The sequence below is a fragment of the Drosophila suzukii genome, unplaced genomic scaffold, assembly GCF_043229965.1.
Source record: "Drosophila suzukii unplaced genomic scaffold, CBGP_Dsuzu_IsoJpt1.0 scf_9, whole genome shotgun sequence".
Classification (NCBI taxonomy): domain Eukaryota; kingdom Metazoa; phylum Arthropoda; class Insecta; order Diptera; family Drosophilidae; genus Drosophila; species Drosophila suzukii.
In genome coordinates, this window is record NW_027255941.1 from 2,205,158 (window position 1) to 2,229,985 (window position 24,828).

A 24,828-nucleotide genomic window follows, 5' to 3' on the forward strand; every position below is an offset into this window, starting at 1 on the left:
TCTCTATTTTCGATAGTTTCCGAGATATCCGCGTTCATATTTAAGTTTTTATGAAATTTGTGGGCGGTTTTTGGGCGTTACAAGGGCGTGGCAAACTGTTTTTGGGTCAATTGATAGGTATTGATGAGAACAGTACATTCCATTTAAAACTTAAAATCTAGCATTAAAATTGTAGAAGCTACAGTTTTGTGTGGCTTGTGGGCGTGGCACACTGACGAAAAAAACCAGCGCTGCGCTGGAATCTCTAGAATCTGCATGCGAAATCCCAGTATTGCAGGTTTTATAGTTTCCGAAACCACAGCGTTCATACGGACAGACGGACATGGCTGGATCGACTCGGCTAGTGATCCTGATCAAAAATATATATACTTTATGGGGTCGGAAACGCTTCTTTCTGCCTGTTACATACTTTCCGACGAATCTAGTATACCCTTTTACTCCACGAGTAACGGGTATAACCACTCCATGAAAGATTGGAAAAGTATTTTGGAGAAAGATTTTCGAGACTCGCAAAAGAATAATTTTTTTGATTTTTTAAAGCGAAGATAGCCGATTATATACGAAAATATCGATAGAGGGAAAGACTTATACGGCACTACTAGATTCAGGAGGGACGATTAGTTGATTAGGAAATGTAGCTGCGCGAGCAATTCAGTCTCTCAAGAATATTCAAAAGAGTTCCGGTTGTGTAAAAACCACTGACGGAACTAAATGCGCAGTCTTAGGGCAGATAACATCGTTTATAACGTACGAGGATTCTGAACTAATTAAAAAATGTGATTTCCAAGCGTAGGAGGTTATATGTTAAAAAACACCGAAGCTATAATTTGTTTCATATTATTTTTCCACCAATTTTCCAATCGTTTCTATGGCAGCCTTATGATATAGTCATCCGATTTTGATAAAATTAAATTCGAAACTCAGAACTAGTTAAAAAATGTTATTTCCAAGCGTAGAAGGTTATATGTTAAAAAACACCGAAGGTATAATTTGTTTCATATTTTAATTTCCCACCAACTTTCCGATCGTTCCTATGGCAGCTTTATGATAAGTTTTCCGATTTTGATAAGATTTAATTCGAAATTCAAAACTAATTAAAAAATGTTATTTCTAAGCTTAGGAGGTTATATGTTAAAAACACCAAAGATATAATTAAAAAAAAATTTTTTCCGATTATTCCTAGGGGAGCTATAAGATATAGTGTTCCCATCCGGCTGCTTCTGACTTTTATACTACCTGCAAAAGATATAAGACTTTTGGGAAAGTTTCAGCCCGATTGCTTTAAAACTGAGAGACTAGTTTGCGACGAAACGGACGGACAGACAAACAGACGGACATGGCTAGATCGACTCGTCTAGTCACGCTGATCAAGAATATATACACTTTATGGGGTCGGAAACGTCTCCTTCACTGCGTTGCAAACTTCTGATTGAAATCAATATACCCTCTGCAAGGGTATAAAAACACCGAAGCTATAATTTGTTTAATATAATTTTCCCACCAATTTTCCGATTGCTCCTTTGGCAGCTATATGATATCGTCGTCCGATATTGATAAAATAAAATTCGAAATTCAGAACTAATAAACAAATGTTATTTCCAAGCGTAGGAGGCTATGTGTTAAAAAACACCGAAACTATAATTTGTTTCATAGTATTTTCCCACCAATTTTCCGATCGTTCCTATGGCAGCTATATGATATAGTCGTCCGATTTGGATAAAATTTAATTCGAAATTCAAAACGAATTAAAAAATGTTACTTCCAAGCCTAGGAGGTAATATGTTAAACAAGGAAGAACGCTATAGTCGAGTACCTCGACTATGAGATACCCGTTACTCAGCTAAAGGGACCAAAGGGAAATGGAGATATGCAAGCAGCAAAGCGAGATTAAAATGCGCCACCTACAGGCGGTAGACAGACTTAAGCGTTATGGGCGTTAGAGTGGGCTTGGCAAATTTTTTTTTAGATCAATCGATAGGCATTGACGAGTGCAATACATTTCAGTTAAAATGTTTATTCCAGTATCAAAACTGTAGGAGCCACAGGTTTGGGCGGCTTGTGGGCGTTAGAGTGGGCGTGGCACTCTGCTGAAACAAACTTGCGCTGCGCAGGAATCTCAGGAATCCGCATGCCTAATCCCATTATTGTAGCTTGTATAGTTTCCGAGATCTCAGCGTTCATACGGACAGACGGACGGACGGACAGACGGACAGACGGGCATGGCTAGATCGACTCGGCTAGTGATCCTGATCAAGAATGTATATACTTTATGGGGTCGGAAACGCTTCCTTCTACCTGTTACATACTTTCCGACGAATCTAGTAAGCCCTTTTACTCTTCGAGTAACGGGTGTAACTAATGAATATTATTAAGTTAAGTTAACCTACTAAAAATACGTACTGTAAGGCCCCGCAGCTTGTACTACTCCCCTATGTTAGTCTATAAATAAATAGAAGGCGCTAGCATAATAAACAAATAAACAATGCCTCCATCCCTTCTAGAGATATATTTTGCAAATTGTCCTCTAATTCAAAGTCCATTTTGTCCACCAAAACCGTATTAAACGATAATCAGGGGTGCCTTAGAGACCGCTTAATGCTGAGTGGCCGCTTTAGCGACCAAATTCCGCTTCAGCGAATATTTCTTCTACTCGAGCTAGAGAGATACCGGAAAAAGTCGCTACAACTCGCATTAGAAGAAAATGGGACCGCACACGCAAATCTATTCAGTGTTTTTATTCTGTATTTTTTGCGAGCTTAGTAGATTTTTGTACTTGGCGTTTCGAGAAGAAAATGCATTTAGACTGCAAATACTCCGTTGTAAGAAAATTGTTGTTGGTGTAGGGCCAAAAAGCCTTCCAACGGATCGGAACTCAGAAATTTATCTCATCCTTAAAAGTAATAAAGCTGTGCTTTTTAAAGAAATTACTAAATCTAACGGAACTTGGCGATGTTTTTGCTGTGCAGTTTGGAATTTTTATTCTTGACAGCGAAAATTGAAACATTCACTAAACGTAAACAATGATGACACGGATCATTTGAAAATGGAAGGCTCAGAAGCACCAGGTTTGGTTTGATTAGACACAGGTCTTCAGATCAGCTGTTATCCCATGGTGGATTGTGTATGTGTTCTGTGGTAATCGGAGTTTCAGATTTGTCAGAAATTCTAATCGGTTCGAACGGAAGGACTTTATGGGAAGAAGGTAATAAGGGTATGCATTTGCACTGCAGCGACCCAAATCAGTTGTTATAAGGAACTTAATGTTGGTACAGGACCATCGGCCCTCCAACCTCCAGCTTATGTCTTTCCTGGCTAGAGCGGGCAACTGTTGCCTCAAAACAGTATAGATTATTTATCTGAAGATGAAGCCATTTCAATGCACATCCATATCCCAAAACGGTTGCTTAATAAGAGCGAAAAGATAGTAAAATATTCTTCCACTAAAATCGCATTATAAAGATGCGGAACAGCAGAGTAATAATGGTAATCACTCTGCAGTTCCGCATCTTTATAATGCGATTTTAAGCCCTGGAATAATGACTCGTTATCCTGGTTAAAACGACTGATTCTTTATTAAGAAAAGCTCTTTATGATGATACGTTGTATTTTTTCAAACGTAAACTTAGTGCTAGCGGTCCAGATGCTGATCGAGGCTTCGAGCTGTGGAAATACACTCGCGGTCTTAAGCGACAGCCTCTTCAGAAATGTTCAAATGAAGATGTTCAAATATAGATGTTAAATAGCTTAGGAATTCGCAGATTCTTCGGAAGAAAGATTTAAGCCTTTTATATTGGTCACAGATGAACAGATTGCCGTTGCAGAAGCTTTTGATGAGGTTCCCTCTAGACCTGCTTTTCATATTCTGCCTATATATGCAGAAGAAGGTAAAGTTCAAATCAAGGGACTAAAGCCGAACAAGGCCCCTGGGCATGACAGAATTGACGGGAAAGTGGCTTAAGCTCTGTCAGTGGCAGCAACCTAGTTCTTTAAGCGTATCTTCTTTTATATTATCAGCAGCAGTTGAAGCATGCGTATGCTGTTATGATCCCCAAGAAAGGCGTCTCTTCCTGCTTCAGATTCTTTTCGGCCCATAAACCTATTGAAAGAAAGTTGGTACTCCAAGGTTTTTGTCTTTATCTATTCCAGAACGCAATTCCGAATCATCAGTTTGATTTCAGGAATGTGCACAACGCTGCTAAATAAATGCATCAAGTGGTGCACCATGTACTTTGAAGCCTTTGAGACGAAAAGGTATTGTTGCGGAGTATTTTTAGACGTCCAGCAAGCCTTTTCTTTCTCTTCTTCTTTCCCAGAACCTTCCAGGTGGATGCTCGAGGATCTAAGTTTTTTCAAGGCTTATATTTGCTGGAGTCCCACAAGGAATTGTTCTGGACCCTGTCTTAATTACCATATTCACCTCGGACCTTGCTGCGCCCAGAAAAATAAATGTTCTAACAGCTACTTATACAGATGACTCTGCAATTTTGACGACAAGTGCTATGCATAGAGTGGCGAAAGAAATGGTGCAGCCATTTTAAATGAATCTGGGAGTCGAGGTGAAATATCGCTGTTAGTCCTGCCAAGTCTCCACCTTTTCGTTGAGACTTTGCCAATGATGCCACAAAGGCAAAAAAGGATAATTTCCATGGTTTTTAAAATTTTTGGTGTCATGTTGTAATTTTTTTCAGCGGTGAGTTGTTTGGGAAATCATAGGGTAAGAATCTATATAGAGACTCCATTTTCCATGTACGAACCACTGCCCAACCTCTGCTGAGAGCCAGTTCAAAGTCAAGTTTGAAGCTAGCTTCGATTTTTAAAGCAATAGCAATAGTGGTGAGGTTCGATCACTTAAACAAAACAGTGAGTAAGAGCGGTACATATATATAATTTTCAAGGTCAAGGTCACATCGAACACTTTTAAAAACTAGGGTAATAATCCCCTTCAGATCCAAAAAAAAAGTTTCACTTGTGAATAATTTTGTGAATCCCGTGGGACATGTCCTCTCGCACAAGTGAAGAACAAGTGACACTCCATATAGAAAATTGTATGGGATGTCCGCATTTTCACAAGTGAAAATTCAAATGAAAATTTTTCGAAGTCTCACAGGATTTCACTTGTTCCTTATACTCATTTTTCGAATGGCCTGTTACGTGACGGTGACACGTCCGAAGTAAAATCACTTGTGAAAATCAGAATTTTTCCCATGAGTTTTCAATTATAGTATTTAAAATGCATAAATTTTTATTTACTTTTAAATTTATTTTAATTAAATAATGTTATTTAGGTTTTTTTTAAAGGAAACATCCTTAAACATTTGTACGGGTCCTCTGAGTCCTCGGCCAACGCTCCTGATGAAATGTGTGGGCATATGTTTAAAAAATGGGTTTTACTTGTTTATTTGAATATTTACCTTTTAGAGCTGTGTATAACCCTTTGCGGGAATTTTAATGGCACAAACATTTCATCATCCACTTTCAGCTAACGGAACCCATAAAACACCGTCAAAATTTACGTACTTTAAACAAAGATCAATGCACAACATCTTAAACTTAATGTAACACTTACCTGTCTTTATTATTTTCATTTTTAGAAACGAAAAAAGTAAATCTGCTGCGCACAATTTAAATGGCTTGCTTCCCTTTCAATAACTCAAACAGAATGCACAAAGTCTTATCACCCCTTCACTTGATTTCTTTTGTTTCTCTTCGCTGTTGGTGCGTGCCACTGCACCTATACCCTTTCTAAAGCGAAAAATATTCGACTATAAAATTTGAACTCCTTTAACTTAATATTGAAATGTTTTGAACACTTAAATAAACTTTAACCGACTGAATTTCGATAACTAAATTAATAAACAAGAAAGAACGCTATAGTCGAGTACCCCGACTATCAGATACCCGTTACTCAGCTAAAGGGACCAAAGGGAAATGGAGATATGCAAGCAGCAAAGTGACGTTAAAATGCGCCACCTACCGGCGGCAGACAGATTGAAGCGTTATGGGCGTTAGAGTGGGCGTGGACAATTTTTTTTTTATCAATCGATAGGTATTGACGAGACTTTTGTGGGCGTCACAGGTTTGGGCTGTTAGTGGGCGTTAAAGTGGGCGTGGCAAACATTTTTTTAGGTCAATCGATAGGTCTTGATGAGAACAATACATTTCAGTTAAAAATTGTATTCTAGCATCAAAACTGTAGGAGCCACTGTTTTGGGCGGTTTGTGGGCGTTAGAGTGGGCGTGGGAAATTTTTTTTTTGATCAATCGATAGGTATTGACGAGACTTTTGTGGGCGTCACAGGTTTGGGCGGTTAGTGGGCGTTAAAGTGGGCGTGGCAAACATTTTTTTAGGTCAATCGATAGGTCTTGATGAGAACAATACATTTCAGTTAAAAATTGTATTCTAGCATCAGAACTGCAGGAGCCACTGTTTTGGGCGGTTTGTGGGCGTTAGAGTGGGCTTGGCACATTGCTGGAACAAACTTGCGCTGCGTAAGAAGCTCAGGAATCTGCACGCCGAATCTCAATAGCTCTAGCTCTTATAGTTTCCGAGATCTCAGCGTTCATCCGGACGGACAGACAGACGGACAGACGGGCATGGCTAGATCGACTCGGCTAGTGATCCTGATCAAGAATGTATATACTTTATGGGGTCGGAAACGCTTCCTTCTGCCTGTTTCATATTTTCCGACGAATCTAGTATAAGATAAAGATCGGAGCGTTTGTCCCGCGTAGTCCTGCGTCTGCGCTGTGCAGCTCTGTGTCCTGTTGCTTCTCCTGATGTATCTCGTCCTAGGCCAGGTTCTGGAAGGACGATTAGGTTGGCGGTAAACTTTACCGCTATTGCTGGCCTTAAGCTCAGTCAATAATAAGAGATATATTTTAACGGTTCTGCCGGAGTGTGTAATTTATTCAGACAGGTGTATTGTCGTATTGGTCGTACAAGACTGGCATTCAGAGTTTACAATAGGAACCTTAAAGCCAAGCAGCAATGCATCACGCCACAAAGTCATGGTCGGCAAGCCGACTCAGCATTCCATACAGCGCAGCACTCCACTTCGAATATGAAGTGTCAGCATATCACTGTTGGTCGTTCTCAGCGCAGAGCGCTGAACTCAAAAGTGGCGCATCAGCATTACTCAGGAAAGCTAATTAATAACTAGAGTAAGAGTATTATACTTAGTTGTTAACTACCCCCGGTGAAGAAAAGGTATGCTTAAAACTGGGTCGTGGCCGATGATGTTCAGTAGCGGTGACCTAACAATGCCAGGCTGCTTGCTTTGCATATTTCGCAAGTTCACAAATTTGGTGCCGTTGATTGTTGCAGAGTTTTTGAACGTTACCAGATGCGTTCCAGACGCGAGCACTTCGGCGCCATTGTTTGTTTGGTTGCGGGCTGTCGCTTCATTGATAATTACGACGCCGTCATCTACGGGCATTATCGCCCTCAGGTGGCTATGTTGAGTGTAGCAATGATCAGTGCTTCCTGCGTGGATCGAACGCGCACAGGTTTCTTGTCGAGACCGTTCGCAAAAGGTGTTGTGTGTGGTCTCAGTGCATTCTGTGATTACGAACGTATCCTCTTCACATTCCGCCAGTGTGTTTTCGTCGAGACGTAGGACGACTTGTTGGTGGGACACAGGGTAGACGGTGACCTTCTTACATCTGAGTTTGACTTTTGGAAAGGCTATTAATATATGAATTATGTTTTCGGACTGAAGGACTCTTGTTTTGGAAGCTTCTATCTATAGTGATTTCAAATCAGCGTGATCAAGAATAGTAGGGTTTACAATGTTGGATTTTGCCAAAGTAATAGTGAGAATTAAATTTTTAATTTCTGTGCTTAGCATCCTATTTCTTGCCAAAAGTGCTTCGAATAGATGAGGGGTGTCAATCAAATCGTTCTTACGGGCTTTTATAATATTGTTGATGGTGTCCGTTAGTTTGTTTATCTGTTTCTGAGTTTCGGAATTTATGGCAATCTGCCTAGAATTGGACTCTACTAGTTGCGCCTCGGTGATTCTGATCTTCAAGAAATCTGCTGCGTCAGGTGTGCCTGCAACCACCTTTAGCGCAGTACCCAAGAAGTCTAAGCTTCTAGCAACTCTATGGTGTATTTTGAGAACGGACAAAAGGGTTTTTAGATGGTCTGTATCGACGTCTAGCAACTTACGCATATGCGGACAATTTTTCTGTTTCATCTATCATATTGCTATACTCAGAGAAGTTAGCCCTTAGCCGTTCCGAGGTCTGCTTCCACTTTTTGCTCTGAGCATAACGGGGTCAATTTGTTCCCTAACCTCTTGTTGTTTTTTTGGTATACCCTTTCCCCTACCTCAAAGGTACGGTTCTGTCTGGAGTTGTTACATCTTTTGATATTATCTTCTTGAGCTTCTACCAACCTTTAGTTGATGTCTGCAAGATGCACATTGTGCCCAGCATGAACAATCTCAATTGGTTTTTCACGAGTGACTGAGTGTATGGTCCTGTTGTACTCTACCTTGGCCCTCAGGATTAGCTCTACCGTATCATTGACTTTCTTGTCCAGCTTTAAACATCTAGCGATTTTTTACAAGGTGCTATGAAAGCGTTCCACTTGACTATTCGACGAGCTATGCAAGGGGGGCGCATTTACAACGTCAATGCCATAGGTATTCCTAAGCATGGAGGTGATCGTTTCTGAGTTGAAGGCAGCTTCATTATCGCAAAATATTGTTTTGGTCTTGGGGAAAAAGTTTAATAGCTGCAATAATGGACCAGTGATGTCGACTATGGTTCTAGACACAATCGATTGAACGACTGCAAACTTGGAAAACTTCTCAATGCATGTCAAGAATTGTTTTTTATCGGTCGAAAAGATAACAATGTGCAACATTTCGCCGGTGCAACTTGGGATAGGTGTTACCCCGAGCTCTTGTCTTTTAGGGCGCCTGTCATATTTTGCTTTGGTACAGACTCGGCAGTTTGTAACCACTTCCTTGGATAAGTTGTTCATATTAGGAAAATAACAGTCGCGAAGGACTTGTTTCACATTTTCCTGTGCCGCTCTGTGCGCACGATTGTGCTCAGCTGTGATAAGCTCTAACTGATCATTTTTATCAGTTATATCTTGCACGAAATTTTTGCAGTACCGAAATTCTGTGTTTGGGAAGTGGGAGATTAGCTCGTGCTGAAAACTTGCTAAGGTAGGCAGGTCGCAGTGCACAGCGTTAACGACGTCTGTGTTCACGCGCTCTTTAAGAGACTTTAAAATGCTGACTTTGTCGGTAAAATTGATAAAATGACGAGTTTTGCTGCGAAACATCACCAGATTCCGATTTAACGGGAAACGTGCTTCTTCAAGAACAATCTGGTTCTTAAAGCAGTTTAGTGGTTTGTCGGTAGCCTCGATTGGGTAGGTCAGAGAGACTTCGCTGTGAACGGTCGCTGCGTCCGACTTAGGCTCATCTTGCAGAGCGTTAAGATTTTGTCTGGACAAGGCATCAGCAACAAAATGTTCTTTGCCTGGATTGTAGAAAACTTTGGCATTGTGCTGGTCTATGTACGCCTTCCATCTTTTTATTTTGGCGTTTGTGTTCTTGTCAGCTACCGCGAATGTGAGTGGCTGGTGATCAGTGAAAATGTTAATTTCCCTGGACCCATATAGAAAATTCTGCAATTTTCCCAAAGCACAAACAATAGCTAACAATTCTCTCTCATTAGTGGCGTAGTGTACGGGTTTTAGTGTACGGGAAATCATTGTTATTGGTCTACCTCTTGAGATAGTACCGCGCCAATGCCGCTAGCCGAAGCACCAGTAGTAAGGTCAAAAGGCTTTTTAAAATCTGGGTACATAAGTACAACATCTTCTGATGCCAAAATGTTGCGAAGTCGCTCGAACGCATTACGCTGCGTTTCATTGAACTCGACAAGGATTTTATTTGACATGTGTTTACTGACCGAACCATTTTCGCCTTTTAGTATGTCTGTTATTGGCCGAGCTATAGCGACAATGTCCTTAATAAAAACCCTGTAGTAACTTCATAGGACTAGAAGGATCTGACACTGTACACATTTTTGGGTTCAGGGTATTCTCGAATGGCTTTTACCTTTTGAGGGTCGGATTTTGCTCCGTCCTTGCTTACAATGAAGCCTAGGTATTCTACGCTGTCTTTGAAGGTAAATCTGGTGATACCCTGATTTTAAATCTAGGGTAGTACAAAATTGCGCTTTCCCAAGGTTCGCTAGAATCTTGGGAATGCTGGGCATTGGGTAACGGTCTAGAATAGTCTGTTCGTTCAGTTTCCTGAAATCGATGACTAACCTCTTCTTCGGGTTACCATAGGCGTCAGTACCTTTCTTGTCAACAACCCAAGTTGGGCTGTTGTAGGGCGACCTCGAGGGCCTGATAATGCCATATTTTAGCATTTGTTTGACTTCACTCACTGTTCACAAAGTCGGAAACGCCCATAAGGTTTGGGTAGGCTCTGGAGTACACCGGTTCGTTTGTTATTGTCCGAATTTTGGCAATAACTGCGGTGTAAAAAGGGAGAGCTTCGTTGGCTGTTGAAAAAGCTTTTTTTCTTTTTAGTATCATACTCCTCAACTCTTTCTTAACGGAGGTAGGAACCACGATGTCATTAACGTCGGTGAAATTTACGTCAGCGCAGTTATGATACTGAAGTTTTTCGGAGGAGCCCTTATATTCCAGAATGTTTTTTTCTAAGTTCAGCTTAACCCCGGCCTGTGTTAACAAGTCGAAACCTATGATAGCGTCGAACAAACTGAGGGTGTCTAACAATAAAAATAGTGACGTGTGCTTGAAAATGTTCATAAAGCACTTTTGCTTAATTTCGGTTGAACCGTGAATCGAATTCACCGAAAACGTTTTGGTGACCGGCACTATGGTTTTTAGCTCCTTTATGGGCTTGACATAATCTTTTGCCGCACCAGTGTCTATTAAAATTTTTAATGTTCTCCCAGCCAACCGTCGCTCGATGAACGGCAACCGGGAGTGTTCCCTAAAAAATGAACTGAGTCGTCATCCGGAGCGAACTTGTTGTCACTTTCAATATCCTCAACTGCCTCCTATGCCGCCTTTTCGTAGTTAGTTTTATCTTCTTCTGAGTCCTCTTAAACTACACAATTGAGTCGCTGGCGTCTTGGGCCTGTCGCACGATCGGACGAGTTTCGTCGCTTCACGGCATTGGAGTCATTAGATTGACGTTTGCTGTACTCGGTACGCTGCCTAAACTTAGAGGAGGAATCAATCTCCATAGGTTATGGGGCCTGCGATTGGTTGTCCCTGTTAGTCTGCTCTTGAGGGTTGCCCTTTGGGCGCTTGACAAAATGGGGGTTTTTATCCTGATGTTGGACTTCTTTGTTATACCTGCCTGGCTTGCCATAGGAACGGCTTTTGTTGATTTCGGTACCTTGAGCCCGCTCTTCCACAGCCTTAGCGTAAGAGTTTGCAAACATGCTTCTCTCAATACTAGACTCTGCCTTTCTAGCCAGAGCCAGCGCAGAAGGGAGATCTTTAGGCTGTGCTGGAAAGACGACGGATCTGAGAGATTTCTTTAAACCCGAAATAAAAGCATGCAAGGCTCTAACTTCTGAGTTGAGCAAATCGGCAACCTCTTGTTCGTGCGTCATGACAATTTTATTGGTTACTAGCGTTAGTTTCTTTTCGACTTCGTCATAGTATTGCATTAAAGGCATGTCGCCTTGCCTGACCATTTCTAGCCCCTGTCTTAGTAAGCGCAGAGATGTCTTGTCCGAGTAGGTGCAATCTAATCTGGCCAATATGGCATCAAAATTCAACACTGTGTTGTGGGAGACAAGTAAGGCTCCTGCTGTGCCTCTGATTTTGTTTTTTATGATGGCAACAGCTTGGTAGTGGGCACTGCTGCCGTTATAAGGCTTGAACAACTCATATGCGTAAATGGCTGACTGCCTCCAAGCTACATATTCATCCTGAGTGCCTGTGAACTCAGGGACGGACTTGATTATGTCTATCGGAATGTCGCATCCGACCTCTGGTCTAACTGATATTTTTTCATATGTGACAATTTGAGGTGTTTCCACCTGTACATTCTGGACATGAGTGACTAAAGCGTTAATCTGGGCCTGTAACTGGGACTGCTGTTGCGACAGCGCCTGTCTGACTGCATTGTCAATAAGGGCTTGTATCTGATTGGGATCCATGACGTTCTCTGAATGGGCACCAGCTTATGGTTGGTTAACCTCCCAACTGTCGTCGCTGTCGTATTCAACTTTAACGTCCCTATAGGACCAACTCAAGCCCTATAGGACCAACTAAGCCCAACTCATTGGCTGTTGGCTGGCAACACACAAATATTTTATTGCCGATCGCAACTGATCGGTCGAATAGCGAGCTTTGGTTGCGCAAGAGATTGACTTACTAAGAGGTCACTTAATTTCTTTGGATAAGCACAAAAAAACCTTTGCTTTGGTGAAAGAATGCAAAGCTAGAAAAATTAAAAAAGATTATTTGGGTATGCAATGGAAAAAAATTTTACTGGCAAAAGTATGCAATAAAATAATTTTCTACTGACACAAGTATGCAACGCCAAAAAAATTTGCTGACAAAGGTATGCAATGAAAATTTCCTACTGACAAAAGTATGCGATATAAATTTTTTCGAATTTATTGATTCAGTAATTACTCTGCAAATATTGTTTTTGCTTTATGATCACGATAAATTTTATCACTACTCGAGCTTACATGATCCAATTAACAAGGTTCGAAACTGAAGTTGGGCGCCAGATAAAGATCGGAGGGTTTGTCCCGCGTAGTCCTGCGTCTGCGCTGTGCAGCTCTGTGTCCTGCTGCTTCTCCTGATGTATCTCGTCCTAGGCCAGGTTCTGGAACGACGATTAGGTTGGCGGTAAACTTTACCGCTATTGCTGGCCTTAAGCTCAGTCAATTATAAGAGATATATTTTTACGGCTTTGCCGGAGTATGTAATTTATTCATACAAGTGTGTTGTCGTATTGCTCATACAAGACTGGCAATCAGAGTTTACAGTCGGAACCTTAAAGCCAAGCAGCAATGCATCACGCCACAAAGTCATGGTCGGCAAGCCGACTCAGCATTCCATACAGCGCAGCACTCCACTTCGAATATGAAGTGTCAGCATATCACTGTTGTCGTTCTCAGCGCAGAGCGCTGAACTCAAATGTGGCGCATCAGCATTACTCAGGAAAGCTAATTGATATCTAGAGTAATACATTGTGCAATATTATACTGTTGTTAACTTATACCCTTTTACTCTACGAGTAACGGGTATAATTACATTGTAATTATCATGTATATACGTAAACATAACATTGTAGGTAAATTTACTTATTTTTACTATAATCAAATAACTAACTTTTTTAAAACAATATTAGTTGTTTTTATTTTGCTCCTAAAATATTAGGACAATCACATGTCTCTGCTCTACGAAAAATTTCCCGCCGAAACGTTAGGGACCAAAGGGAAACGGTGATATGCAAGCAGCAAAGCGATACTAAAATGCGCCACCTACCCGTGATTCCATATAAGGATATTTAAGGTGATTTAAGCCTTATGGGCGTTAGAGTGAAAGTGGCAAACTTTTTTTTGAGTCAATCGATAGGTATTGACGAGACTAATACATTTCATGTAAAGTTTTTTATCTAGCATGAAAATTGTGGGTTCCCCTTGGAAGGTCAGGAATCTGCATACCAAGTCCCTATAGCCTAAAGTCGCAGTTTTCGAGATCTCAGCGTTCATCCGGACGGACAGACAGACGGTCAGACGGACATGGCTAGATCGACTCGTCTTTATGGGGTCGAAAACGCTTCTTTCTACCTGTTGCATGCTGTCCGACGAATCTAGTGTAACTTTTTGACCTATGACATGTCACTCCGTCCCTACTGCAGAACTGAAGGGTTCTTACTGTATGGGGAAATTATATATATGCACCGCTCTCATTTACTGTTTTGTATTTGTAATGGAACCTCACCACTATTGCTGTTGATTCGAACTTCCCAGTCGTAAGTTGGGGAACGTGTTTAAAAAAAACATAGTTTTGGGTCGTATCTTTTTTACGTAAAACAGCACGCATGCAAATTTACCAAGGTAAATGTGCGTCCTGGGTGCATTCTATTGCGGTACCTTCTAGATGTGTTTCAGAATAATGCATCCAGAAGCATGCCCAAACGGGTATTTGGGAACGTATTCCGAAACAAATAGTTCTGGGTCGCATCTTTTTTACGCAAAACAGCACGTATGCAAATTTACCCAGCAAATGTGCGTGCTGGGGGCAGTCTTTTGGTTGCCATCTGGGTGTATTTCAATAAAGTGCATCCAGGTGTATTTTAGTGGGAATGTAACAAAATCCAAACTTAAACCCGAAGGTTGCCGATGCCCATTTTTTTACAATCGTCTTTTTTCGGAACTGTTCTCTTGACAAACCAATAATAAAGACAAAAGGGAACATTCAGTTGCATTTTTAGTTCTGAAAAGTGAAGTTCGTGTCACGTGTTTTGAAAAAGTTTGTTGCTTTCTGCCACCAATTTGACATCAATATTTTCACAGGTAAGTAAAGTGTAGATAATTTAGTTCAATATGAACACAATAAAATAATACAGTACATGTAAAATAATAACTATTTTTATGTAAATTGTACATGCAAAATAAATATATTGTATATTTGTAATTTATATACACATATTTTAAAATATATAATATTAAATTTGCTTTATATTTTTCAGAATCGCAAAAAATGAATGGGCACACCAAGGACTGAACTGCGTAAATGACAAAAGTACATAAACAAGAAGGAAGCAGAAAAGCCCCGTACAGAAGGGGAGTTACTCCGATCAAAAATTAGTTGCGCTCTTGAATATTGAAATACAAAATAAATATGAAATTGAAATCCAGTTCTATGTATTCCTGGGGAAAACTTCCAGATATTTGGTTTTTGAATACTTCTATGTGCATTCCTGGGTACATGTGACAGGTGCATTAAAAAAGAGTACACCCAGAAGGAGTTGAGTATGTTGCTTCCAGGTGCATTAAAAAAGAGTGCACCCAGAATGTGTTTAGGTTGTTACTTCCTGGTGCATTAAAAAAGAGGACACCCAGAAGGTGTTTAGTATGTGGCTTCCAGGTGCATTAAAAAAGAGTGCACCCAGAATGTGTTTAGTTTGTTACTTCCAGGTGCATTCCAGATATATGCTTCCAGAAGCATTCAACGGGTGCATTCTTTTTTGTCCCGCACCCGTGTAAAAAGAAATGACAGACTCATCACTTCCGGAACACCTTTTTGATGCCATTTCATAATGAAAGAACGCATGCTGGAATGCTGTCATTTACGACTGGGTTGTTGGGTGTGTGGAGAAATCTAAGTTAGCTTGGAACTTGTCCTTGAATTGGCTCTCAGCAAAGGTTGGGCAGAAGTTCGGGCGGAGCAAATGGTGTCTATATAGGATATTACTTTTTGCCCTGGACGGGACTTCAATAAAGGACTTCGACACGGTTAGGTACCACGGTCTACCTTGGACAGGCGTTTTACCTGTGCATCCAGAAGGCAAAAGGTGGAGAAAATGAGATGGCTCCTTCGTCTGGGCAGTGGACTGTCGATCACGGCAAATTTCTGCTCTTAAAGGTTATTTTAATACCTTTTCTACATTGGGGTATATACTTCTAAAGCATTGCCTATAGCACTTCAAAATATTATTAAATCCTGTCAAGCTAAAGACATATGATAAACGCCCCATACTATAGAAAATATTCTACGGACTTCCAATATCTTAAAATTAATCCTGCTTGCACATCTGTCACTAAAGGCCGGTTTATCGAGTCCCAAAAAATTCCCTGATAGCTCTCTGTCCGAAAAAGTTAACGACCAGATAAACTTGTCGTAAGGGCAAATCGGTTCTCTCGACTCCTTTATTTAATTAAACGAGAAACAATTACAGAGTGCTGTTAATCACAAATTTTGAGCTGTTAAGTGAAAACTCAAGGCTTGCTTTGAATTTGGCATCAGCTTTTTATAAGGTTTTGTTTATGTTCTAGATTACTTTATTTCACCTTAGTACGCTTTGTGAAAACACCTGTCACTTTATCGAGCCGACAAAATTTAACCGCAGTTGGAGTCCCTGTCAAAGTTAGCTTTCTCATAGCCACTCGAGAAAACCAAATTTCCTTACCAGGCACTTAACCCGATAAATTTCTGCCAGCACTCCAGAAACCGGTCCTAAGGCTGCTACTCGCTACAGATCAAGACTCGTCTTTCACACAAACAGAATTGCTCTCACAAATTGCTCTCACAATTGGGACCTGGAAGGCCCTCAAGTGGTAGACTCAATCCAGACTCAGACGCATAGACTGACACACTGCCCTATTTTTGTAATTGTTCTTTTTTCTATTATACTATAAAAAAGAAGATAACACTAAAAAAGTTTATTTACTTGAAGTTGGTTAGCTGAGTAACGGGCTGGAAGTTAGGTAGTCGAGGAACTCGACTATAGCGTTCTCTCTTGTTTTTACTTACGTTTTATAAAGTTTTAGTCGTTGTTATTAACATGATTTACTTACTGATAAGTTTGACTTTCTTGCTCAGCCGCGGCTGCTTTGAGCGTATCTTGTTATTTTTCTTGATTGGTGCAGATCTTCTTGACACTATTCCAAAAAGTGAGGCCGCGATCCCATGTAGATAATAATTTAGTTTATTAGAATAAAATTACATATTTTTGATAGTTTGGTAACTGTTTGACACAAATTCTGAAAGTCTTTCGAGTTTTCAACCCTTCACCATAACTTAAGAAAATTTTAGCTGGTAGTTAAAAAAAAAATAATACTTGCGCAAAAAAATATGAATTGTTAAACATACTTCTGTGGACAAAAATTATGGTGAATATGTTTGTGAAAGTACTCCCCTCCAGATTATATACACTTTAGCCAACGATTTTTCCAATACTCTTTTTACCCACTGTAGCATACAGGGGTGGTCAAAATTACTTACACAAAACAAAAGTAAAATATACTCAACATTTAAACTTAATTCATGTACATTTTGACTTCAAATGGATAGGTCATTTAAATTCCAATTGAATGATACAAGACTTTTTTTTTAACTAATTCAGTATTAATTGAAAAAGCCGAATTTGTGTGAAAATCTACTTGTTAAACTTTTTTCCACACCTTAGAAACTAAAATTGTTTGATGCTAAAAGTTACTCCAAGCAAAACTAATAGTAGCTGCCAAAAGAAATTTTTGGAAATCGTTTTGCTTATATTTTTTATGATTTTTTGAAAATGTTTAGAAATTTGCATATGATTCATTTTTCCTTTTTCATACTGTTTACGTCATAAGGTCGTTTAATTTGAGGAGCAGTCTGTCAGTCTGTCAGTCTGTCAGTCTGTCAGTCTGTCAGTCTGTCAGTCTGTCAGTCTGTCAGTCTGTCAGTCTGTCAGTCTGTCAGTCTGTCAGTCTGTCAGTCTGTCAGTCTGTCAGTCTGTCAGTCTGTCAGTCTGTCAGTCTGTCAGTCTGTCAGTCTGTCAGTCTGTCAGTCTGTCAGTCTGTCAGTCTGTCAGTCTGTCAGTCTGTCAGTCTGTCAGTCTGTCAGTCTGTCAGTCTGTCAGTCTGTCAGTCTGTCAGTCTGTCAGTCTGTCAGTCTGTCAGTCTGTCAGTCTGTCAGTCTGTCAGTCTGTCAGTCTGTCAGTCTGTCAGTCTGTCAGTCTGTCAGTCTGTCAGTCTGTCAGTCTGTCAGTCTGTCAGTCTGTCAGTCTGTCAGTCTGTCAGTCTGTCAGTCTGTCAGTCTGTCAGTCTGTCAGTCTGTCAGTCTGTCAGTCTGTCAGTCTGTCAGTCTGTCAGTCTGTCAGTCTGTCAGTCTGTCAGTCTGTCAGTCTGTCAGTCTGTCAGTCTGTCAGTCTGTCAGTCTGTCAGTCTGTCAGTCTGTCAGTCTGTCAGTCTGTCAGTCTGTCAGTCTGTCAGTCTGTCAGTCTGTCAGTCTGTCAGTCTGTCAGTCTGTCAGTCTGTCAGTCTGTCAGTCTGTCAGTCTGTCAGTCTGTCAGTCTGTCAGTCTGTCAGTCTGTCAGTCTGTCAGTCTGTCAGTCTGTCAGTCTGTCAGTCTGTCAGTCTGTCAGTCTGTCAGTCTGTCAGTCTGTCAGTCTGTCAGTCTGTCAGTCTGTCAGTCTGTCAGTCTGTCAGTCTGTCAGTCTGTCAGTCTGTCAGTCTGTCAGTCTGTCAGTCTGTCAGTCTGTCAGTCTGTCAGTCTGTCAGTCTGTCAGTCTGTCAGTCTGTCAGTCTGTCAGTCTGTCAGTCTGTCAGTCTGTCAGTCTGTCAGTCTGTCAGTCTGTCAGTCTGTCAGTCTGTCAGTCTGTCAGTCTGTCAGTCTGTCAGTCTGTCAGTCTGTCAGTCTGTCAGTCTGTCAGTCTGTCAGTCTGTCAGTCTGTCAGTCTGTCAGTCTGTCAGTCTGTCAGTCTGTCAGTCTGTCAGTCTGTCAGTCTGTCAGTCTGTCAGTCTGTCAGTCTGTCAGTCTGTCAGTCTGTCAGTCTGTCAGTCTGTCAGTCTGTCAGTCTGTCAGTCTGTCAGTCTGTCAGTCTGTCAGTCTGTCAGTCTGTCAGTCTGTCAGTCTGTCAGTCTGTCAGTCTGTCAGTCTGTCAGTCTGTCAGTCTGTCAGTCTGTCAGTCTGTCAGTCTGTCAGTCTGTCAGTCTGTCAGTCTGTCAGTCTGTCAGTCTGTCAGTCTGTCAGTCTGTCAGTCTGTCAGTCTGTCAGTCTGTCAGTCTGTCAGTCTGTCAGTCTGTCAGTCTGTCAGTCTGTCAGTCTGTCAGTCTGTCAGTCTGTCAGTCTGTCAGTCTGTCAGTCTGTCAGTCTGTCAGTCTGTCAGTCTGTCAGTCTGTCAGTCTGTCAGTCTGTCAGTCTGTCAGTCTGTCAGTCTGTCAGTCTGTCAGTCTGTCAGTCTGTCAGTCTGTCAGTCTGTCAGTCTGTCAGTCTGTCAGTCTGTCAGTCTGTCAGTCTGTCAGTCTGTCAGTCTGTCAGTCTGTCAGTCTGTCAGTCTGTCAGTCTGTCAGTCTGTCAGTCTGTCAGTCTGTCAGTCTGTCAGTCTGTCAGTCTGTCAGTCTGTCAGTCTGTCAGTCTGTCAGTCTGTCAGTCTGTCAGTCTGTCAGTCTGTCAGTCTGTCAGTCTGTCAGTCTGTCAGTCTGTCAGTCTGTCAGTCTGTCAGTCTGTCAGTCTGTCAGTCTGTCAGTCTGTCAGTCTGTCAGTCTGTCAGTCTGTCAGTCTGTCAGTCTGTCAGTCTGTCAGTCTGTCAGTCTGTCAGTCTGTCAGTCTGTCAGTCTGTCAGTCTGTCAGTCTGTCAGTCTGTCAGTCTGTCAGTCTGTCAGTCTGTCAGTCTGTCAGTCTGTCAGTCTGTCAGTCTGTCAGTCTGTCAGTCTGTCAGTCTGTCAGTCTGTCAGTCTGTCAGTCTGTCAGTCTGTCAGTCTGTCAGTCTGTCAGTCTGTCAGTCTGTCAGTCTGTCAGTCTGTCAGTCTGTCAGTCTGTCAGTCTGTCAGTCTGTCAGTCTGTCAGTCTGTCAGTCTGTCAGTCTGTCAGTCTGTCAGTCTGTCAGTCTGTCAGTCTGTCAGTCTGTCAGTCTGTCAGTCTGTCAGTCTGTCAGTCTGTCAGTCTGTCAGTCTGTCAGTCTGTCAGTCTGTCAGTCTGTCAGTCTGTCAGTCTGTCAGTCTGTCAGTCTGTCAGTCTGTCAGTCTGTCAGTCTGTCAGTCTGTCAGTCTGTCAGTCTGTCAGTCTGTCAGTCTGTCAGTCTGTCAGTCTGTCAGTCTGTCAGTCTGTCAGTCTGTCAGTCTGTCAGTCTGTCAGTCTGTCAGTCTGTCAGTCTGTCAGTCTGTCAGTCTGTCAGTCTGTCAGTCTGTCAGTCTGTCAGTCTGTCAGTCTGTCAGTCTGTCAGTCTGTCAGTCTGTCAGTCTGTCAGTCTGTCAGTCTGTCAGTCTGTCAGTCTGTCAGTCTGTCAGTCTGTCAGTCTGTCAGTCTGTCAGTCTGTCAGTCTGTCAGTCTGTCAGTCTGTCAGTCTGTCAGTCTGTCAGTCTGTCAGTCTGTCAGTCTGTCAGTCTGTCAGTCTGTCAGTCTGTCAGTCTGTCAGTCTGTCAGTCTGTCAGTCTGTCAGTCTGTCAGTCTGTCAGTCTGTCAGTCTGTCAGTCTGTCAGTCTGTCAGTCTGTCAGTCTGTCAGTCTGTCAGTCTGTCAGTCTGTCAGTCTGTCAGTCTGTCAGTCTGTCAGTCTGTCAGTCTGTCAGTCTGTCAGTCTGTCAGTCTGTCAGTCTGTCAGTCTGTCAGTCTGTCAGTCTGTCAGTCTGTCAGTCTGTCAGTCTGTCAGTCTGTCAGTCTGTCAGTCTGTCAGTCTGTCAGTCTGTCAGTCTGTCAGTCTGTCAGTCTGTCAGTCTGTCAGTCTGTCAGTCTGTCAGTCTGTCAGTCTGTCAGTCTGTCAGTCTGTCAGTCTGTCAGTCTGTCAGTCTGTCAGTCTGTCAGTCTGTCAGTCTGTCAGTCTGTCAGTCTGTCAGTCTGTCAGTCTGTCAGTCTGTCAGTCTGTCAGTCTGTCAGTCTGTCAGTCTGTCAGTCTGTCAGTCTGTCAGTCTGTCAGTCTGTCAGTCTGTCAGTCTGTCAGTCTGTCAGTCTGTCAGTCTGTCAGTCTGTCAGTCTGTCAGTCTGTCAGTCTGTCAGTCTGTCAGTCTGTCAGTCTGTCAGTCTGTCAGTCTGTCAGTCTGTCAGTCTGTCAGTCTGTCAGTCTGTCAGTCTGTCAGTCTGTCAGTCTGTCAGTCTGTCAGTCTGTCAGTCTGTCAGTCTGTCAGTCTGTCAGTCTGTCAGTCTGTCAGTCTGTCAGTCTGTCAGTCTGTCAGTCTGTCAGTCTGTCAGTCTGTCAGTCTGTCAGTCTGTCAGTCTGTCAGTCTGTCAGTCTGTCAGTCTGTCAGTCTGTCAGTCTGTCAGTCTGTCAGTCTGTCAGTCTGTCAGTCTGTCAGTCTGTCAGTCTGTCAGTCTGTCAGTCTGTCAGTCTGTCAGTCTGTCAGTCTGTCAGTCTGTCAGTCTGTCAGTCTGTCAGTCTGTCAGTCTGTCAGTCTGTCAGTCTGTCAGTCTGTCAGTCTGTCAGTCTGTCAGTCTGTCAGTCTGTCAGTCTGTCAGTCTGTCAGTCTGTCAGTCTGTCAGTCTGTCAGTCTGTCAGTCTGTCAGTCTGTCAGTCTGTCAGTCTGTCAGTCTGTCAGTCTGTCAGTCTGTCAGTCTGTCAGTCTGTCAGTCTGTCAGTCTGTCAGTCTGTCAGTCTGTCAGTCTGTCAGTCTGTCAGTCTGTCAGTCTGTCAGTCTGTCAGTCTGTCAGTCTGTCAGTCTGTCAGTCTGTCAGTCTGTCAGTCTGTCAGTCTGTCAGTCTGTCAGTCTGTCAGTCTGTCAGTCTGTCAGTCTGTCAGTCTGTCAGTCTGTCAGTCTGTCAGTCTGTCAGTCTGTCAGTCTGTCAGTCTGTCAGTCTGTCAGTCTGTCAGTCTGTCAGTCTGTCAGTCTGTCAGTCTGTCAGTCTGTCAGTCTGTCAGTCTGTCAGTCTGTCAGTCTGTCAGTCTGTCAGTCTGTCAGTCTGTCAGTCTGTCAGTCTGTCAGTCTGTCAGTCTGTCAGTCTGTCAGTCTGTCAGTCTGTCAGTCTGTCAGTCTGTCAGTCTGTCAGTCTGTCAGTCTGTCAGTCTGTCAGTCTGTCAGTCTGTCAGTCTGTCAGTCTGTCAGTCTGTCAGTCTGTCAGTCTGTCAGTCTGTCAGTCTGTCAGTCTGTCAGTCTGTCAGTCTGTCAGTCTGTCAGTCTGTCAGTCTGTCAGTCTGTCAGTCTGTCAGTCTGTCAGTCTGTCAGTCTGTCAGTCTGTCAGTCTGTCAGTCTGTCAGTCTGTCAGTCTGTCAGTCTGTCAGTCTGTCAGTCTGTCAGTCTGTCAGTCTGTCAGTCTGTCAGTCTGTCAGTCTGTCAGTCTGTCAGTCTGTCAGTCTGTCAGTCTGTCAGTCTGTCAGTCTGTCAGTCTGTCAGTCTGTCAGTCTGTCAGTCTGTCAGTCTGTCAGTCTGTCAGTCTGTCAGTCTGTCAGTCTGTCAGTCTGTCAGTCTGTCAGTCTGTCAGTCTGTCAGTCTGTCAGTCTGTCAGTCTGTCAGTCTGTCAGTCTGTCAGTCTGTCAGTCTGTCAGTCTGTCAGTCTGTCAGTCTGTCAGTCTGTCAGTCTGTCAGTCTGTCAGTCTGTCAGTCTGTCAGTCTGTCAGTCTGTCAGTCTGTCAGTCTGTCAGTCTGTCAGTCTGTCAGTCTGTCAGTCTGTCAGTCTGTCAGTCTGTCAGTCTGTCAGTCTGTCAGTCTGTCAGTCTGTCAGTCTGTCAGTCTGTCAGTCTGTCAGTCTGTCAGTCTGTCAGTCTGTCAGTCTGTCAGTCTGTCAGTCTGTCAGTCTGTCAGTCTGTCAGTCTGTCAGTCTGTCAGTCTGTCAGTCTGTCAGTCTGTCAGTCTGTCAGTCTGTCAGTCTGTCAGTCTGTCAGTCTGTCAGTCTGTCAGTCTGTCAGTCTGTCAGTCTGTCAGTCTGTCAGTCTGTCAGTCTGTCAGTCTGTCAGTCTGTCAGTCTGTCAGTCTGTCAGTCTGTCAGTCTGTCAGTCTGTCAGTCTGTCAGTCTGTCAGTCTGTCAGTCTGTCTGTCTGTCAGTCTGTCAGTCTGTCAGTCTGTCAGTCTGTCAGTCTGTCAGTCTGTCAGTCTGTCAGTCTGTCAGTCTGTCAGTCTGTCAGTCTGTCAGTCTGTCAGTCTGTCAGTCTGTCAGTCTGTCAGTCTGTCAGTCTGTCAGTCTGTCAGTCTGTCAGTCTGTCAGTCTGTCAGTCTGTCAGTCTGTCAGTCTGTCAGTCTGTCAGTCTGTCAGTCTGTCAGTCTGTCAGTCTGTCAGTCTGTCAGTCTGTCAGTCTGTCAGTCTGTCAGTCTGTCAGTCTGTCAGTCTGTCAGTCTGTCAGTCTGTCAGTCTGTCAGTCTGTCAGTCTGTCAGTCTGTCAGTCTGTCAGTCTGTCAGTCTGTCAGTCTGTCAGTCTGTCAGTCTGTCAGTCTGTCAGTCTGTCAGTCTGTCAGTCTGTCAGTCTGTCAGTCTGTCAGTCTGTCAGTCTGTCAGTCTGTCAGTCTGTCAGTCTGTCAGTCTGTCAGTCTGTCAGTCTGTCAGTCTGTCAGTCTGTCAGTCTGTCAGTCTGTCAGTCTGTCAGTCTGTCAGTCTGTCAGTCTGTCAGTCTGTCAGTCTGTCAGTCTGTCAGTCTGTCAGTCTGTCAGTCTGTCAGTCTGTCAGTCTGTCAGTCTGTCAGTCTGTCAGTCTGTCAGTCTGTCAGTCTGTCAGTCTGTCAGTCTGTCAGTCTGTCAGTCTGTCAGTCTGTCAGTCTGTCAGTCTGTCAGTCTGTCAGTCTGTCAGTCTGTCAGTCTGTCAGTCTGTCAGTCTGTCAGTCTGTCAGTCTGTCAGTCTGTCAGTCTGTCAGTCTGTCAGTCTGTCAGTCTGTCAGTCTGTCAGTCTGTCAGTCTGTCAGTCTGTCAGTCTGTCAGTCTGTCAGTCTGTCAGTCTGTCAGTCTGTCAGTCTGTCAGTCTGTCAGTCTGTCAGTCTGTCAGTCTGTCAGTCTGTCAGTCTGTCAGTCTGTCAGTCTGTCAGTCTGTCAGTCTGTCAGTCTGTCAGTCTGTCAGTCTGTCAGTCTGTCAGTCTGTCAGTCTGTCAGTCTGTCAGTCTGTCAGTCTGTCAGTCTGTCAGTCTGTCAGTCTGTCAGTCTGTCAGTCTGTCAGTCTGTCAGTCTGTCAGTCTGTCAGTCTGTCAGTCTGTCAGTCTGTCAGTCTGTCAGTCTGTCAGTCTGTCAGTCTGTCAGTCTGTCAGTCTGTCAGTCTGTCAGTCTGTCAGTCTGTCAGTCTGTCAGTCTGTCAGTCTGTCAGTCTGTCAGTCTGTCAGTCTGTCAGTCTGTCAGTCTGTCAGTCTGTCAGTCTGTCAGTCTGTCAGTCTGTCAGTCTGTCAGTCTGTCAGTCTGTCAGTCTGTCAGTCTGTCAGTCTGTCAGTCTGTCAGTCTGTCAGTCTGTCAGTCTGTCAGTCTGTCAGTCTGTCAGTCTGTCAGTCTGTCAGTCTGTCAGTCTGTCAGTCTGTCAGTCTGTCAGTCTGTCAGTCTGTCAGTCTGTCAGTCTGTCAGTCTGTCAGTCTGTCAGTCTGTCAGTCTGTCAGTCTGTCAGTCTGTCAGTCTGTCAGTCTGTCAGTCTGTCAGTCTGTCAGTCTGTCAGTCTGTCAGTCTGTCAGTCTGTCAGTCTGTCAGTCTGTCAGTCTGTCAGTCTGTCAGTCTGTCAGTCTGTCAGTCTGTCAGTCTGTCAGTCTGTCAGTCTGTCAGTCTGTCAGTCTGTCAGTCTGTCAGTCTGTCAGTCTGTCAGTCTGTCAGTCTGTCAGTCTGTCAGTCTGTCAGTCTGTCAGTCTGTCAGTCTGTCAGTCTGTCAGTCTGTCAGTCTGTCAGTCTGTCAGTCTGTCAGTCTGTCAGTCTGTCAGTCTGTCAGTCTGTCAGTCTGTCAGTCTGTCAGTCTGTCAGTCTGTCAGTCTGTCAGTCTGTCAGTCTGTCAGTCTGTCAGTCTGTCAGTCTGTCAGTCTGTCAGTCTGTCAGTCTGTCAGTCTGTCAGTCTGTCAGTCTGTCAGTCTGTCAGTCTGTCAGTCTGTCAGTCTGTCAGTCTGTCAGTCTGTCAGTCTGTCAGTCTGTCAGTCTGTCAGTCTGTCAGTCTGTCAGTCTGTCAGTCTGTCAGTCTGTCAGTCTGTCAGTCTGTCAGTCTGTCAGTCTGTCAGTCTGTCAGTCTGTCAGTCTGTCAGTCTGTCAGTCTGTCAGTCTGTCAGTCTG

General features: G+C 43.1%; 1 protein-coding gene across 5 annotated transcripts in view; it reads right to left on the reverse strand.

Moving 5' to 3' along the window:
• LOC139355113 (uncharacterized) overlaps nt 1-16,666 on the reverse strand; it is a 28,256-nt gene extending 11,590 nt beyond the window's left edge. For 2 of the 5 annotated variants that reach the window (XM_070999438.1, XM_070999437.1), the window contains exon 1: nt 16,563-16,663. The gene's annotated coding sequence lies outside the window, so the exon portion shown is untranslated. Of the gene's footprint in view, nt 1-16,562 lie in introns of all 5 variants that reach the window. The other 3 variants (XM_070999441.1, XM_070999440.1, XM_070999439.1) reach the window with 3 other exon arrangements.
• Between the last annotated feature and the right edge of the window lie 8,162 nt (nt 16,667-24,828).